Here is a 15,282-nt window from a genome sequence, read left to right on the forward strand (position 1 = left end):
CTTCCAGAAGCGCATTTGTGAGGTCAGGCACTGATGTCGGTCAAGAACATCTGGCTCAGAGTTTCCACTCTAATTCATCCCAAAGGTGTTCTGTCGGGTTGAGGTCAGGACTCTGTGCAGACCAGTCAAGTTCCTCCACCCTAAACTCACTCATCCATATCTTTATGGACCTTGCTTTGTGCACTGGTGCACAGTCATGTTGAAACAGGAAGGGACCATCCCCAAACTCTTCCCACAAAGTAGAGCATGAAACTGTCCAAAATGTCTTGGTATGCTGACACTTTAAGAGTTCCCTTTCACTGGAACTAAGGGGCAAAGGCAACCCCTGAATAACAACCTCACACCATAATCCCTCCTCCACCAAACTTTAAACTTGGCACAATGCAGTCAGGCAAGAACCGTTCTCCTGACAACCGCCAAACCCAGACACGTCCATTGGATTGCCAAACAGAGAAGCGTGATTCGTCACTCCAGAGAACACGTCTCCACTGCTTTAGAGTCCAGTGGCGGTGTGCTTTACGCCACTGTATCCAATGATCTGCATTGTAATTGGTGATGTAAGGCTTGGATGCAGCTACTTGGCCATGGAAACCCATTTCCATGAAGCTCTCTATGCACTGTTGTTGTGCTAATCTGAAGGCCACATGAAGTTTGGAGGTCTTTAGCTATTGACTCTGCAGACAGTTGGCGACTTCTGCCCACTACGCTCTTCACCATGCACTGACCCTGCTCTGTCATTTTGCGTGGCCTACCACTTCGTGGCTGAGTTGAGGTTGTCCCCAGCTGCTTCCACAGTGTGGAATATTTAGTAGTAAAGAAATTTCATGGATGGACTTGTTGCACAGGTGGCAACCTATCACGGTACCATGCTTGAATTAATTGAGCTCCTGAGAGCGACCCATTCTTTCACAAATGTTTGTAGAAGCAGTCTGCATGCCTAGGTGCTTGATTTTATACACCTGTGGCCATGGAGGTGATTGGAACACCTAAATCCAATGATTTGGAGGGCTGGCCCAATACTTTTGGCAATATAGTGTATATATTGTACATTCACATCAGTCCCTAACCTAAGGGGCGTACAATCTAAGATCCCTAACTCACATTCGTACATACACATAATAGGGTCAATTTAGGTTAATTTAGTGCTGTGGATATGATTTGAATCAACTACCCTAGAGCTGCTAGGAACACCATGAGGACCACTCTTGAGGTATACACTCTTGCTTATGTTTTCTGAGAACAGTGTAAAGCTTCTGAATAGAACCACTTTCTACTGAGGTGATTCACATTACATGCAGCAAAAGAGGCAAACCCAATTTTACTTATTGGGAAAGCTGTTGATAGACTTATTGAACCCTAAGGCCTAGTTCAAATGGCTAATCATAAGGACTCACAGCCGACATGTATAAATGTATACGTGCTGTGCGCACCTTCAAGCTAATAAACATAACCACAATTGGATGTTACGGTGTTGCTGGCCATATTATATTTTGCATTATGTTCCATGAGTGTTACTGAAGGCACTGCGAGCCTGAACACTGATCTTCCCAACTTCTATATGGAATACCAATAAGAGCGTTGCTTTTTTTCGTTGCATGAATTCACATTACCTCCACAGATTCTGACCATCTTCTCTACTGTATCTGCAGTCTCTGACGATGTCCTGTATCATGTCTGCAGTCTCTGACCATCTCTTGTGTAGCATTACCCCCTTAAGAGCGCTGAGGATTTTTGGGTTCTCTGTTCTGAGCCTGTTTTGGAAGTACAGCCCCTGCTGACACCACCATGAAACCTTGGCCAGGAGGACTCTCTGGCTTTCAACAATAAAATAAACACACAGTTTAAGATGAGTAAAAATTCTAATTGTATTAAGGTCAGAATATAGAGAGTGCAAGCACAATAAGAATGACAGTAGATGTGCATAAAAATGAAACACTCTAAAAGATCCAAGAAAATAATGGAGCACAGTATCACTTTAAGCAAACCCAAATGTCCTGAAGGATCAGAACTTAAACATCAATTCCAAGCCCTGAGATATCTTTCCCTAAATGAGATGAAGTGAGCTCTCAAGATGCTAGGCTAACTCACTTTTGGGTTCTCAACAGCAAGTAACTGGGTTTAACTCTGGAGATGAACACTTTTGTTATAAGCAGTAATGTCCCCTTTTTGTGTCTCATAACAATGGTGACAAATATTCTACACACTTGATGGGTCCCTAGTTGGTGCACATTAAGGTTCAAATCACTTCTTGTGTAAAAGCAAGATTTCCTCAAGATTGAATAGCCACATGAAGATTCCCCCTTTGAGTGGTGTTGAAACTGAGTAAGGTCACTTTAACACAGAGGATGAAGGCAAGGATTGGCTAGAATTGAAGCAAGGGGCAGAAGCAAACTTCAGCAGAGGTTGAACCTCTAAGGATAGTGAACTGGTCTGGTGAAGCAAGTTCCTTGGGAGCTGGAAGAGGCTTGAAATTAAATACTGGTGTAATCCTGTCTGCATGGAGCACGTGCTGTAGCCAGAGTCCTGTGGTTTCAGGATGATAGTGAGACACTAAAGCAGTAGGATGCAGTACTGAATGGGCTAGGCAGTCTGTGTCTCAATGTGATACTCTTTGGTGTAAAGTGTACTGAACTGAACAATTGAAATGAACACAGTCACAACCTGTGATAATCTGGGTATGGAACCCTGTCACCCAGTTTGTAGTATTTGCAGCCTGAGCTCTAATCTCTCTGTTGGGTGGGCCCCAATGTTCTCTGGGTCCCTCTGTTAAGAAGCAATGCCGATGGCAACACTATGTTCCACCTGCCTGAAGGATTCACTGTTCTGCTCGATACCAGCGGTTTGCAGTCCCTCTTTCCTTCTGTGCAAGGTAGCCAGATCCAGCTTGGATCCCTGGAGTCCCGCACTGCCTTCTCCACACTCACACGTCCTCTGCCCCTTTGCCAGCTTTCTGGGAAATGTAGTCTGTTCACTCCTTGTCTGAGTGCAGAAGTCCTGCTCCCAGCATACAAGTTCAACAAGGCTTTGCTTCAAAAAAGTCTGGATAAGTAAACCACAGCACACTGCCATCTTGTGTTTAATTAACATCCTGCAACCAGTATTAGTGCAGTGTGTTACACATGTATTATATCCACAGTCTCTGTCCATCTCTCATATCATTTCTGCAGTCTCTGACCATCTGATGTACCACATATACAGTCTCTGACCATCTCTTGTATCATGTCTGCAGTCTCTGAATGTCTCTTGTATTATATCCACAGTCTCTAACCATCTGTTGTTTTATGTCTACAGTCTCTGACCATCTCTTGCATTATATCCACAGACTCTGACTATCTCTTTTATCATGTCTGCAGTCTCTGACCATTTCTTGTACCATGTCTACAGTCTCTGACCATCTCTTGTATTATGTCTGCAGTTTCTAACCATCTCTTGCATTATGTCTGCAGTTTCTAACCATCTCTTGCATTATATCCACAGCCTCTAACTGCCTCTTGTATCATGTTTGCAGTCTCTGACCATTTCTTATACCGTGTCTACAGTCTCTGACCATCTCTAATATCATGTCTGCAGTCTCTGACCATCTCTTGCATTATGTCTATAGACTCTGATAATCTCTTGTATCATGTCTGCAGTCTATGACCATTTCTTGTATCATGTCTGCAGTCTCTGACCCTCTCTTCTGTTATGTCTTCAGACTCTGATCATCTCTTGTACCATGTCTGCAGTCTATGACCATCTCTTATATTACGTCTGTAGTCTCTGACCATTTCTTGCACAATGTCCGCAGGTTCTATTGTATTAACATTGTATTATGTTTCCAGTCTCTGACTATCTCTTGTATCATTAGATATTTTAGGGCAACCTGTGCTCAAGTGTGGTGTTCAGTAATCCATAGGCTCTCACTTTGCTGCCTTGATGGCATATGAGCTCACCAAGCTTTACAATCCTCTTAGGACTGGGGAAGTCCCAATACACATAGCACTAAAAAAAACAAGAGGAAGACACATCAGTGCATTATCTTTATGAATAATTTACTAATATAATAAAAAACAAATGATATACTCAAAAACACTAGTATACTGTAGTACTAGTATACGTTAATACAATCCAACACCCAAAATCCCAGGTCAACTGCACATGCTCTTTGTCTTGGCAAGCAGCCACCCAGGTATGTTATGGCTGACACGTTAGAAGAGGAATCAGAGCCCAAGTGAGTATAACATTTACTTTTATTACCGTATTTTCCGGCGTATAAGACGACTGGGCGTATAAGACGACCCCCTACTTTTCCTGTTTAAAATGTAGTGTTTGGGCTATACTTGCCGTATAAGACTACCCCTCTTCCAATGCACACCAGTGGGAGGAATAGTGCCCCATCATTGGTGTCAGTGGGAGGAATAGTGCCCTATCATTGGTATTAGTGGGAGGAATAGTGCCCCATCATTGGTATTAGTGGGAGGAATAGTGCCCCATCATTGGTATTAGTGGGAGGAATAGTGCCCCATCATTGGTATCAGTGGGAGGAATAGTGCCCCATCATTGGTCTCAGTGGGAGGAATAGTGCCCCATCATTGGTGTCAGTGGGAGGAATAGTGCCCCATCATTGGTATCAGTGGCAGGAATAGTGCCCCATCATTAGTATCAGTGGCAGGAATAGTGCCCCATCATTGGTGTCAGTGGGAGGAATAGCACCCCATCATTAGTATCAGTGGCAGGAATAGCGCCCCATCATTGGTGTCAGTGGAAGGAATAGTGTCCCATCATTGGTATCTGTGGGAGGAATAGTGCCCCATCATTGGTGTCAGTGGGAGGAATAGTGCCCCATCATTGGTATCAGTGGCAGGAATAGTGTCCCATCATTGGTGTCAGTGGGAGGAATAGTGCCCCATCATTGGTATCAGTGGCAGGAATAGTGCCCCATCATTAGTATCATTGGGGGGAATAGCACCCCATCATTGGTGTCAGTGGAATAGTGCCCCATCTTTGGTGTCAGTGGGAGGAATAGTATCCCATCATTGGTGTCAGTTGGGGGGGGGGAGGAATAGTGCCCCATCGTTGGTGTCAGTAGGGGGGGAGGAATAGTATCCCATCATTGGTGTAAGTGGGGGGAGGAATAGTGCCCCATCATTAATGTCAGTGGGGAGTGGAATAGTGCCCCATCATTGGTGTCAGTGGGGGGGGGAGGAATAGTGCCCAATCGTTGGTGTCAGTGGGGGGGGGGAATAGTGCCCCATCGTTGGTGTAAGTGGGGGGGAGGAAAAGTGCCCCATCGTTGGTGTCAGTGGGAGGAATAATGCCCCATCATTGGTATCAGTGACACCAACGATGGGGCACTATTCCTCCCACTGACACTTGCTGACCCCTGTTCCAGTACGGTGCTGCTGCAGCCAGCATATGTGGTTGCAGCAGCACCTAAGCACGGCACACTTACCTGCATCTCCACTCGATTTTCGCGGGGCCGCTCAGCTCCGCCTCCTCGCCGGTGATTGGCCGCCTGTGTGCCTTTCCTGAGCTACAGTTCTGGCGGCCAATCACCGGTGAGGAGGCGGAGCCGAGCAGCCGCGTGAACATCCAGTGGACAAACCGAAGGAAGGAGCAGCCGCGCTTCCTGGACCGGATCGTCGTGGGACCGGAGCCAGGTAAGAGACAGCAGCCCCTGTCCAGCCCTGTACTTAGTGTCCCTTCTGTTGGAAGGGGGGGGGCACCGCGCTGCCCCCCTAAAAAGTGTCAGCATGCCCTTACCGGCGTATAAGACGACCCCCGACTTTTGGGAAGATTTTCAAGGGGTAAAAAGTCGTCTTATACGCCGGAACATACGGTATATTAAGAAATAATACATGAAGATAATGCACTAGACTGGTGCTCCCTCTTCTTGTTTTTTTAGTGCTATATCTTGTATCATGTCTGTGGTCTCTGACCATCTCTTCTATCACATCTGCAGTCTCTGACCATTTCCGGTATCATACCCATAGTCCTTGACTATATCATGCTGTGTGTCTGTGATTCTGAATATTCACTGAATTTTATGTGAGGCCATTTGGTGATGTTGAGGGCACACTTGAGGCCCCCATATCAATAAAGTTGACTAACACTGCTGTAGGGAGTGACACTTGCATCCTTTCGGTGATATCCTGGTACCCCAGATCTAGAGAGATGACACTGCTGTACTGTTCAGTACTATGCAGCATTTTTCCCACACTGGCATTGTTTTTATATTTTATTTTATTTGCAGCATTTTAAAATAGTTAAGAGGTGGCAGGCCTTGCCATTTTACCACAAGGTCCACTTTAACTGAACTGGAGGAAGCCAAAAAAACTATTTTTTAAAGTGCAGTCAAATTTACCTTAAGAAAGGGGAAAATCATTATTAATTCTCAAATGGTAGTAAAATAAATCCCCAGATCAACATGCTTTTACTTATGAAGGCTGCCAATAGACAGAAGCAAAATCTCCAGCAACACAACCATTCATTAGTCACAAAACAGGAAACGCAGCATCTTGCTTATTTCAGAAAGCTGCATTTGAAAGGATAATACCACCTACCAATCTGAATCTGTATGCCTTTCAATTTTTGGAAGTATTCTAAGTATTCGCATAGGTTCAGGACTGGCAAAATGACTAAAGGGAAAGCAGAATGTATTTTCAGTAAGCGCATCTTTTCAGATATTAATGCAATGTTTTAAATTAATTTTGTTGTGACTTTCAACTTTTTATGCAGTTGTTCTTTCATATGTATGTAATATTGATAAAGTATAATTCAAAGCTCCTATATGACAGTCTAAACATGTTCCAAATCCAGTTACTATGTGATGAAGAAGTATCATCAGCAAATAGTAGAGTTACACCGATACCGGTATTAGTGCTGATACTAAGCTTTTGTACGAGTACTTACCTGTGCAAATGCTCTTATACAATGGACATATTGGATCTTTAAATATGTCCATTGTATTCCATATTTGCTGTTTTTGACCGCATGATCTGTGGTCATTTGTTTCGGTAAGAGACTGTGAATGGTGTTGGTGGAGGATTCTTTCTCTTGTCTTCCCGTTGGTGGCACATCACTTTTTGAAGATATGGTTTTATTGGACTTCTTTGAGGACTTTAATTCATTAATTAATTTCCCATCATATTTTGTGCAATTGTGTGAATTAGCGCTACATTTTTGTTTTTGTTATTGTTTCACATGTTGCCTGCATTTTGATGTTAGCAGCTTTTTCACTACACTGAGTGCATTTAGCGCAGGTATATTTCAATATTTTACGTGAGAGAAAACACCTTCACAGTGAGGAAATCTCTGGGTGTTACCAAGGTCACCAGAATTAGAGTCCCAATTGGAAGATTTCCAATCTATTCCTGTCCTGGAGACAACCCATAATTTGTGATTTTCTTTCACTTTCACTCTCTGTAATAATGGTAAACAGGACAAATGCAGAAGATCTCCTTTATGGGGCACAGGAAGCAATAAAAAAACATGAGAGGTACTCTAATCCCTCTCCACTCTATAGAGAATAAACAGGTGGCGCACACACCTAGTGCATTATAAAAGGTTTATTGAAAGGTATGAAAAGTAAAAACATACTCACAGATGAAGCATGTATCTAAAAAGCATTTGCATAATGACGATGGCCACAATGGCAAGGAAGGTGTTCCAACTGTCAGTGCGGTCAAATGTCTGATGCGTTTCGGGGACAAATCCCTTTCCTCAGAGCTACTGACCAGCCTCTGGTGCAGATGTGTAGTGGATGGATGATGGGAGCCTTGCTGGTGATGCCTCTATCTAGTGGCTGATCTCCCCGTCTGAGGAGGACTGCACTCCTGAAGCATTTCCTGTGGTTGTCGCTGTCCTGGTTCCCTTGGCTTCCCTTTTGGCCGTGCATTTCCTGAGGCGCTGGAGAGTACATACAATATCCCTCTCCATTCTATCCAAATCTAAAAAAAAAAAAAAAAAAAGTTTTGCACCTGGTGTGGTTAGCTATGCTGCTTGTCATTTTGCCACTGCTAATGACAACTTTAAAGTGTTACTAAACCCAAAAAATAAAATCAGTCTGTATATGCAGTAAAGCATGCTTGTTATACTCACTGTGGAAGGGGTGAATCCTCCGCATTGTGTAAAAAGGCTGTTTGATCCTATCTTCTCTGATCCTCCCCTTCTTCTACTGTCCCCAATCCATCTGCTGATAGTACAGAGCTCTAGGAGGTACTCTGCACATGCTCAGTTTAGTGTGCAGTGCTACAGCATTTGTTTTTTTTCTTTGGGAGGGTGCATGTGATGAGCACAGGGCCAATCAGAACTCTCCAGACAGAGGGTCAGGGGTTATGCAGCCTCATAGAACAGTCAAAGAAGAATGAAAACTCTTCCTACAAGCTTTAACCAGTGCTCAGCTGGCCACTGATAGAAGTCACAAGACTGTTATAAATTGCTGATGAGAAAAGGTATTTAGCAGTTTATATTTACTAAAATAATTGCATTTCCATGTTCTGTGTACTGTGGGGGACCAGATACAGCGACAGCAGGGTCCTGCTTATAGTAACACCTTAAGTGAATCTGCACTACGAAACAAATATAGGGGCTGCCGTTGCTAACCATCTACTAAGATTACATGTTACCTGTCTTTCTATAGCTTTCAATGGCTTTCCTAATTCAAGTCACTGACCTGCAGACTAGAACATAAAAGTGAAGTCAGAACCCCTAATCTGCACGCTTGTTCCATGTCAGAGACTTAGGAAGTATTGAAGCCATCAGAATAGCTTTACAGCCAGGCAAGTAGTATTTTACAACTTAGAAAAGTTGATGCGTTATTTGAGTTACCTGAACCTGGTCCCAGGCCGCACCAAGGTAACCCTTCACTTGTCAAAAGCAGTATAATAAATATACAAAAACTTGGAAGTTATTTGTGACTGAATAGTTCTCAAACACAGACCTCTTATTGTTGCCTATTCTTTTAATAAAAAAAATGTGTGTGGTCTGGGACTGTGCTCAGAGAACCCATAAAAAGTGTCAGTTTTTTGTACTTTGCTAAAGGCAAGAGTAAGAGTCTACACACATGAGGGACCCTTGGCACGGGTGGTGAGCTTGCATATTCTGGACAAAATACAAACTAATTCCTCATGAGTTTTGTTTGTTTTGGTCTTTTGGGAGCATTTTAAAGCTGAATTTAGGCATACAGCTAAATACACAGATGAAATACATATCATAGAGATGTTTTCTTTCTCAAAGAATTTGTATTTTTTTGCACCCATTCCTGAGATTTACACAGCTCTGCTACACAGCACAGCGTGGTGGATAACATTACTTATAATTAGGGAATACAGTGATATCTTCCCTCCAACCCCACTTTAAGATTGAACATTGAAGGAGCAGGAGCAACAGATTGATGACGCCATTCCTCTGCTCACTCTGTGCTCTCCTCTGATCAGCAGTTTTGTGTAGCCAGGTACTGGCACAAGGGCCCCCTTTAAGGAAAATAAGGCAAAGATGAACTTTACAGAATCATTGTACCATGTACAGGCAGCACTGCATTATAGCTGTGAGAAAACTACAGTTCCTGGGGAATTTTTTCTGCCTGGGAGTGGGGGTGAAGAGTTGCTTAGTGAACTGCTTGGGAAGGTTCGGGGCACTGATTGACTCCCAGCCCTACCCCTCCCTGTCCTATTTTTAGCGTTGATGTATAAGGAATTGCAAGGCTGATGCCAAATTAAATTGGGATAATTACAGTGGTTAAATGTATGCAGCTTTCTCCTTTTGTGTCTGACATAATTCACTATAATTTTTATTTTTTGATTAAAAAAAAAAAAAAAAAAAAAGTCTTATCCCTCCTTCTCCAATTGCGACCTACTTAGAAGACTTACCTGATGTGAAGCTTGTCTCTGCACATTTAATCATTTATTAATAAAATACAGAACTGTGTTAATTGCACAAATGAATAGTGTGTCTGTTATAACTGCCCAGAGTTTAGCTTAAAAGGTTGCATTTCACATACCTACCAGGCGTACTCGTTAATGAATTGTATTGGTGAGGCAAAAAGGTTTGTTTGCGCATCATTCAACCAAAAATTATTTCCCAATTTGTAATTTAGCATGTTGCTTCGCAGTGGAAGCCTGTGTATCCTCTCAGCACGGGCTACCTTAAAGGAGAACTTTAGGCAGATGTCAAGATACAAGTTAATGCAGCTCTGTGATCAATAATATATCATTAAAGCCCCACTCCAGCAACAGCCAAAAAATGCCATGGCAGTGGGGACTCCCAGCACTCCAAGGGTTACCATAAATGCTCAATCCATCAAGAGCTGGAAAAATAAGCTGTAATACTTACCTTTTATTTCTCGCTCCTGTAGGCTTCCACTACGCTTTGTGACCAGTCCCCTGAAGCCACATCTCTCCACTGTCAGTTGCAGGATTTCTAGCCTCATCATGTACAATGCCTGTATTGTATGTGAGAATGACAGAGGCCCGCCCCCATTCCAGAGGATCAGAGAGAAGAGGAGAGGGTGGGTTGTTGGAAGGAGAGCAGACTAAGGTAAGTATAAACAGCTCAAAACTCTACCCCTAGACCTAATTAGCATGTATGGGCTAATACTGAGTAACTGTATATATTCAGTGAGCACACGGGGCTCTGGGATCTTTCCTGTCTAGGACTGATCCAGCCTGGGAGTGGGCACACAGCCCTCCTAGGCATCTACTGCCAAGCAGCCTCAGGTGGGCGACCCGAGGGCCTGAATGCCTAAACCAGGGTTCTGCTATGCTGACTGAGGGGCTGTTACTGAAGATCTGGTCTGGTATCATGGAGGAAGGCATCCAGCTTTTCTTGGGCCTTGTGAATACAGACATCCCTAAAGGGTCTTAGAGACTGTGTGCTGTATAACCTCCTCTGGTGCTAGGAAGTCAGTTGTGGGTTTAGCAAAGGGTTTTGTCCATCTGACCTTCTTTTTAAAGGTATTCCTGGGACTCCTACGAGAGTAGCGCTACATCCCATTAACAGACTTTATGTGCACCTTACAATGAATGTGCATATATTGAGTATTATCCACTCAGTATACTTGTTATGGAGGACACTTTAGTAGCTATTTAGCACTAAACATGCAGAAATACATTTTTGTCATCAAGGTATTTTTAGGCATCCATAACTCTGGTAAAATATAATATAAAGGTATTAAAGCACACTTTATTTGTGAATGAAGAATATATGGGTGAGTCATTATTTTCAGAGAACCACAGCTATATTTTATTCAGCTAGCAAGTTTTTTTTTTTTTTATGAAAAACTGGTGGAGATCTCGGTTGTTTCCAGAATATTAAAACATTGCTTTTTTTAGTTCACTGTGCACTGGTTCAAAGCTGAAAAAAATGTTTTGTTCCCATTAATACACCCAGCACATTTTCGTGGTTAAGCAGTCTGTGTCACAGGTTTATGAATCAGAATGTCAGCGTACATTTCAGCGGTCCATAAGTACGATTCACACATTGCAATGAAAACATCTGCTTTAGAATTTGAACTTGTGTTTTTTTTGCTTTTTTCCCTGCTTTTAGATTTAATAATATATAGTGTGCAGTATGTATTAAGCCATTTGCTTTTTCAGCTGTGGTGACTTTTATTGTAGATGTGAGGCTAATTTTCTAACAAAAACCTATGATGCTTAAAGAGGAGCTTTCATGAAAAGCCCCCATCTCCCAAATACAAATGGTTTAAAAAAGCCATTCCAAATAAAATGTTGCACCAAATAAATGCTAACCTTGGACTGGCTTACTGGGAGGCTGCAATAAGCTGAACCACCTACTTCTAGGACTTTGATAGGACGCAGTGACATCTCTCATGCTTCATGGAAGCATCAGAAACTGGGCCGAGGGATTTTTAAACATTTATTTGTATAAATCTTATTTTTGAATTTTCAGGGGAATTTTTTTTTTTTGGGGGGGGGGGGGGCTGTAAGTAAAGCCTGCCATTGATTTTTATGCAGTGTCAGCTTTGGGATGTATCTGAGGCCATTTTTTTAAAGTTTTGAATAGAGTGTTTAGCTGTGAGGGGTTAGTAAACCTGTAAGACGTTTATTGCAGTATGTGTCCCCGCTGGGAAGAGTCCCTTTATAGAGTGTAAGTCTTCTAATGGGGGTCTTTGGTACACTAACGACTGTCTGAGGGGGGAAAGGGGATTTCCCCCAATTTAGGGATCTTTACTCTCACTTCCTGTTATGCTTTTAGGACAGGCAGTGAAGGAAACGGTGTAACCCTTCCCTGCTTAATAAAAGATACTAAAAAAATGTAAAAAAACCCATAAATTTTATATATATATATATATATATATATATATATATATATAAATATATAAGCTTTATTATATAAATAGAGTAGGTGCAGCATTGTGCATTTTTTATATATACACACATACAGTCATGGCCGAAATTGTTGGCACCCTTGATATTTTTCCTGAAAATCAAGTATTTCACACAAAAAAGGTATTGCATTAACACATGTTTTGCTATACACATGTTTATTCCCTTTGTATGTATTGGAACAAATATAAAACAGAGGCAGAAAAGCAAATATGACATAATGTCACACAAAACCCCAAAAATGGGCTGGACAAAAGTATTGGCACCCTTAACTTAATATTTGGTTGCACACCCTTTGGAAAACATAACTGAAATCAGTCGCTTCCTATAACCATCAATAAGCTTCTGACACCTCTCACCCGGAATTTTGGACCACTCTTCCTTTGCAAACAGCTCCAGGTCTCTCTTATTGGAAGGACACCTTTTCCCAACAGCAATTTTAAGATCTCTCCACAGGTGTTCAATGGGATTTAGATCTGGGCTCATTGCTGGCCACTTCAGAACTCTCCAGCGCTTCTTTGCCATCCATTTCTGAGTGTTTTTTGACGTATGTTTGGGGTCATTGTCCTGCTGGAAGACCCAGGATCTTGGACGCAAACCCAGCTTTCTGACACTGGGCCCTACAGTGCGACCCAAAATCCTTTGGTAATCCTCAGATTTCATGATGCCTTGCACACAGTCAAGGCACCCAGTGCCAGAGGCAGCAAAACAACCCCAAAACATCATTGAACCTCCACCATATTTTACCGTAGGTACTGTGTTTTGTTCTTTGTAGGCCTCATTCCGTTTTCGGTAAACAGTAGAATGATGTGCTTTACCGAAAAGCTCTATCTTGGTCTCATCTGTCCACAAGACGTTTTCCCAGAAGGCTTTTGGCTTACTCAAGTACATTTTGGCAAACTGTAGTCTTGCTTTTTTATGTCTCTGTGTCAGCAGTGGGGTCCTCCTGGGTCTCCTGCCATAGCGTTTCATTTCATTTAAATGTCGACGGATAGTTCGCGCTGACACTGATGCTCCCTGAGCCTGCAGGACAGCTTGAATGTCTTTGGAACATGTTTGGGGCTGCTTATCCACCATCCGGACTATTCTGCGTTGCAATCTTTCATCAATTTTCCTCATCCGTCCACGACCAGGGAGATTAGCTACAGTGCCATGGGTTGCAAACTTCTTGATAATGTTGCGCACTGTGGACAAAGGCAAATCTAGTTCTCTGGAGATGGACTTGTAACCTTGAGATTGTTGATATTTTGCCACAATTTTGGTTCTCAGGTCCTCAGACAGTTCTCGTCTCCTCTTTCTGTTGTCCATGCTTAGTGTGGCACAGACAGACACACAATGCAAAGGTTAAGTGAACGTCTCTCCTTTTTATCTGCTTTCAGGTGTGATTTCTATATTGCCCACACCTGTTACTTGCCCCAGGTGAGTTTACAGGAGCATCACATGCTTGTAACATTCTTATTTATCCGCAGTTGTGAAAGGGTGCCAATACTTTTGTCCAGCCCATTTTTGGAGGTTTGTGTGACATTATGTCGAATTTGCTTTCTTTCCTCCCTTTTTTTGTTTTGTCCCAATACACACAAAGGGAATAAACATGTGTATAGCAAAACATGTGTTAATGCAATACGTTTCGTGAGAAATACATGATTTCCTGGAGAAATATCAAGGGTGCCAACAATTTCGGCCATGACTGTATATATATATATATATATATATATGTGTATATATAAAAAATGCACAATGCTGCACCTACTCTATTTATATAATCACAATCCTTATTTAATTTTTTCAGAAGGTGAAACCTGATTGACTACTATAAGCAACAATTCTCTCTGCTTTTGTTCTTGTTTTTTTCATCCAGTTTTTTTTGTCTTATAAATGAGCCCCTTAAATTAGATCTGAACGCAAAGAGCAACAATTTCATATAAGCCTTGGTATGTTAAAGTAGTTTCAGTAGTTGTTTTCAATTTTTTTAAATTGAAGTTTTCATTAAATTTGTACTTACTGACTTCACCATCAAGTTCCTTTTTCAGGTTCTTGTTATAGGGTGACCACTATCACCCAACTGTGCTCCTGTGTTGTCACATGTGCATCTGATGGAAACTACAGGCAAGCAGTTGTGTTTTTTTTTTTTTGATTGAAAAGATACTTTTATTACAGAAGCATCAAAAACAACATGATACTTGTAATCGGGGTACATCTCACCCTGTACTGCGACGCAGCGCACCACATTGCAATACAGTTCCAAGCATACGATAAATACATTCAGAAATAAATACATTCGCTCAGCGGTATGATGCCTGACGTGATGTGCGTGGAGGATGAATGTCATGCATAACGCCGCTTACCCAAAAACCATAGCATCCTGATACACAGTACTAAGTCATGCAAAAAACGAAACCCGGAGTTTACAATCTACAATAAGCATCGGGTGTGTGGGGGGGAGGGGGGGGGGAAAGGGGGAAAACACAGGCCCGAAGCTTTATTGAAGGGACAAAGACACGCAAGGGGGAGTAGGGGGAAGGGGAAATCTTCAGACGTCCTCTTCCTCCTTAAAGTCCATCAAGGAATAGTCTCTGAGCAGACTGAGGATCAGTCTGCGGCAGTCCTCAATGGACATCCTCTCCCGCTGGTGGATGAGGCGCTTCCTGGCGCACCATAAAGTGTTCTTAAAGCAACACAGCACCCTCCAGGCGCCGTCAATGTCCTCCAGAGAAAAAGTTCCATAGAACAGTCCATTCAACACCCCAAAGTGAGTGATGGCTGTCTGTGGTACAAAGTCTTTGAGTTCAGGTTCCAGGGCCCCCAACAGGGCCTGAGCAAATGAGCACTCCCAGAAAACGTGGTGAGACGTTTCCTCATGGATGATGCAGAAGGGGCAATGTCTGTATCTGCTCAGGTTCCTGGCATGCATAAATGTCCTGAGCGGCAACCCCCCTTGGATTGCCATCCATGCCAGGTC

General features: G+C 42.6%; 1 protein-coding gene and 1 long non-coding RNA gene across 2 annotated transcripts in view; one reads left to right on the forward strand and one right to left on the reverse strand.

Moving 5' to 3' along the window:
* Positions 1–15,282, forward strand: part of DNM3 (dynamin 3) — a 421,129-nt gene that overhangs the window by 395,891 nt on the left and 9,956 nt on the right. The window lies entirely within an intron of this gene.
* On the reverse strand, positions 7,533–10,416 carry LOC149469589 (uncharacterized). The gene is made up of 2 exons (XR_016311546.1): positions 10,312–10,416; positions 7,533–7,928 (listed from the first exon to the last, which is right to left on the reverse strand). It is a non-coding gene; the product is annotated as an uncharacterized LOC149469589 (long non-coding RNA).

The sequence above is a fragment of the Staurois parvus genome, unplaced genomic scaffold (genome assembly GCF_062004578.1).
Source record: "Staurois parvus isolate SC_StPar_1 unplaced genomic scaffold, SC_StPar_1.0 ptg000066l, whole genome shotgun sequence".
NCBI classification, from domain to species: Eukaryota; Metazoa; Chordata; class Amphibia; order Anura; family Ranidae; genus Staurois; species Staurois parvus.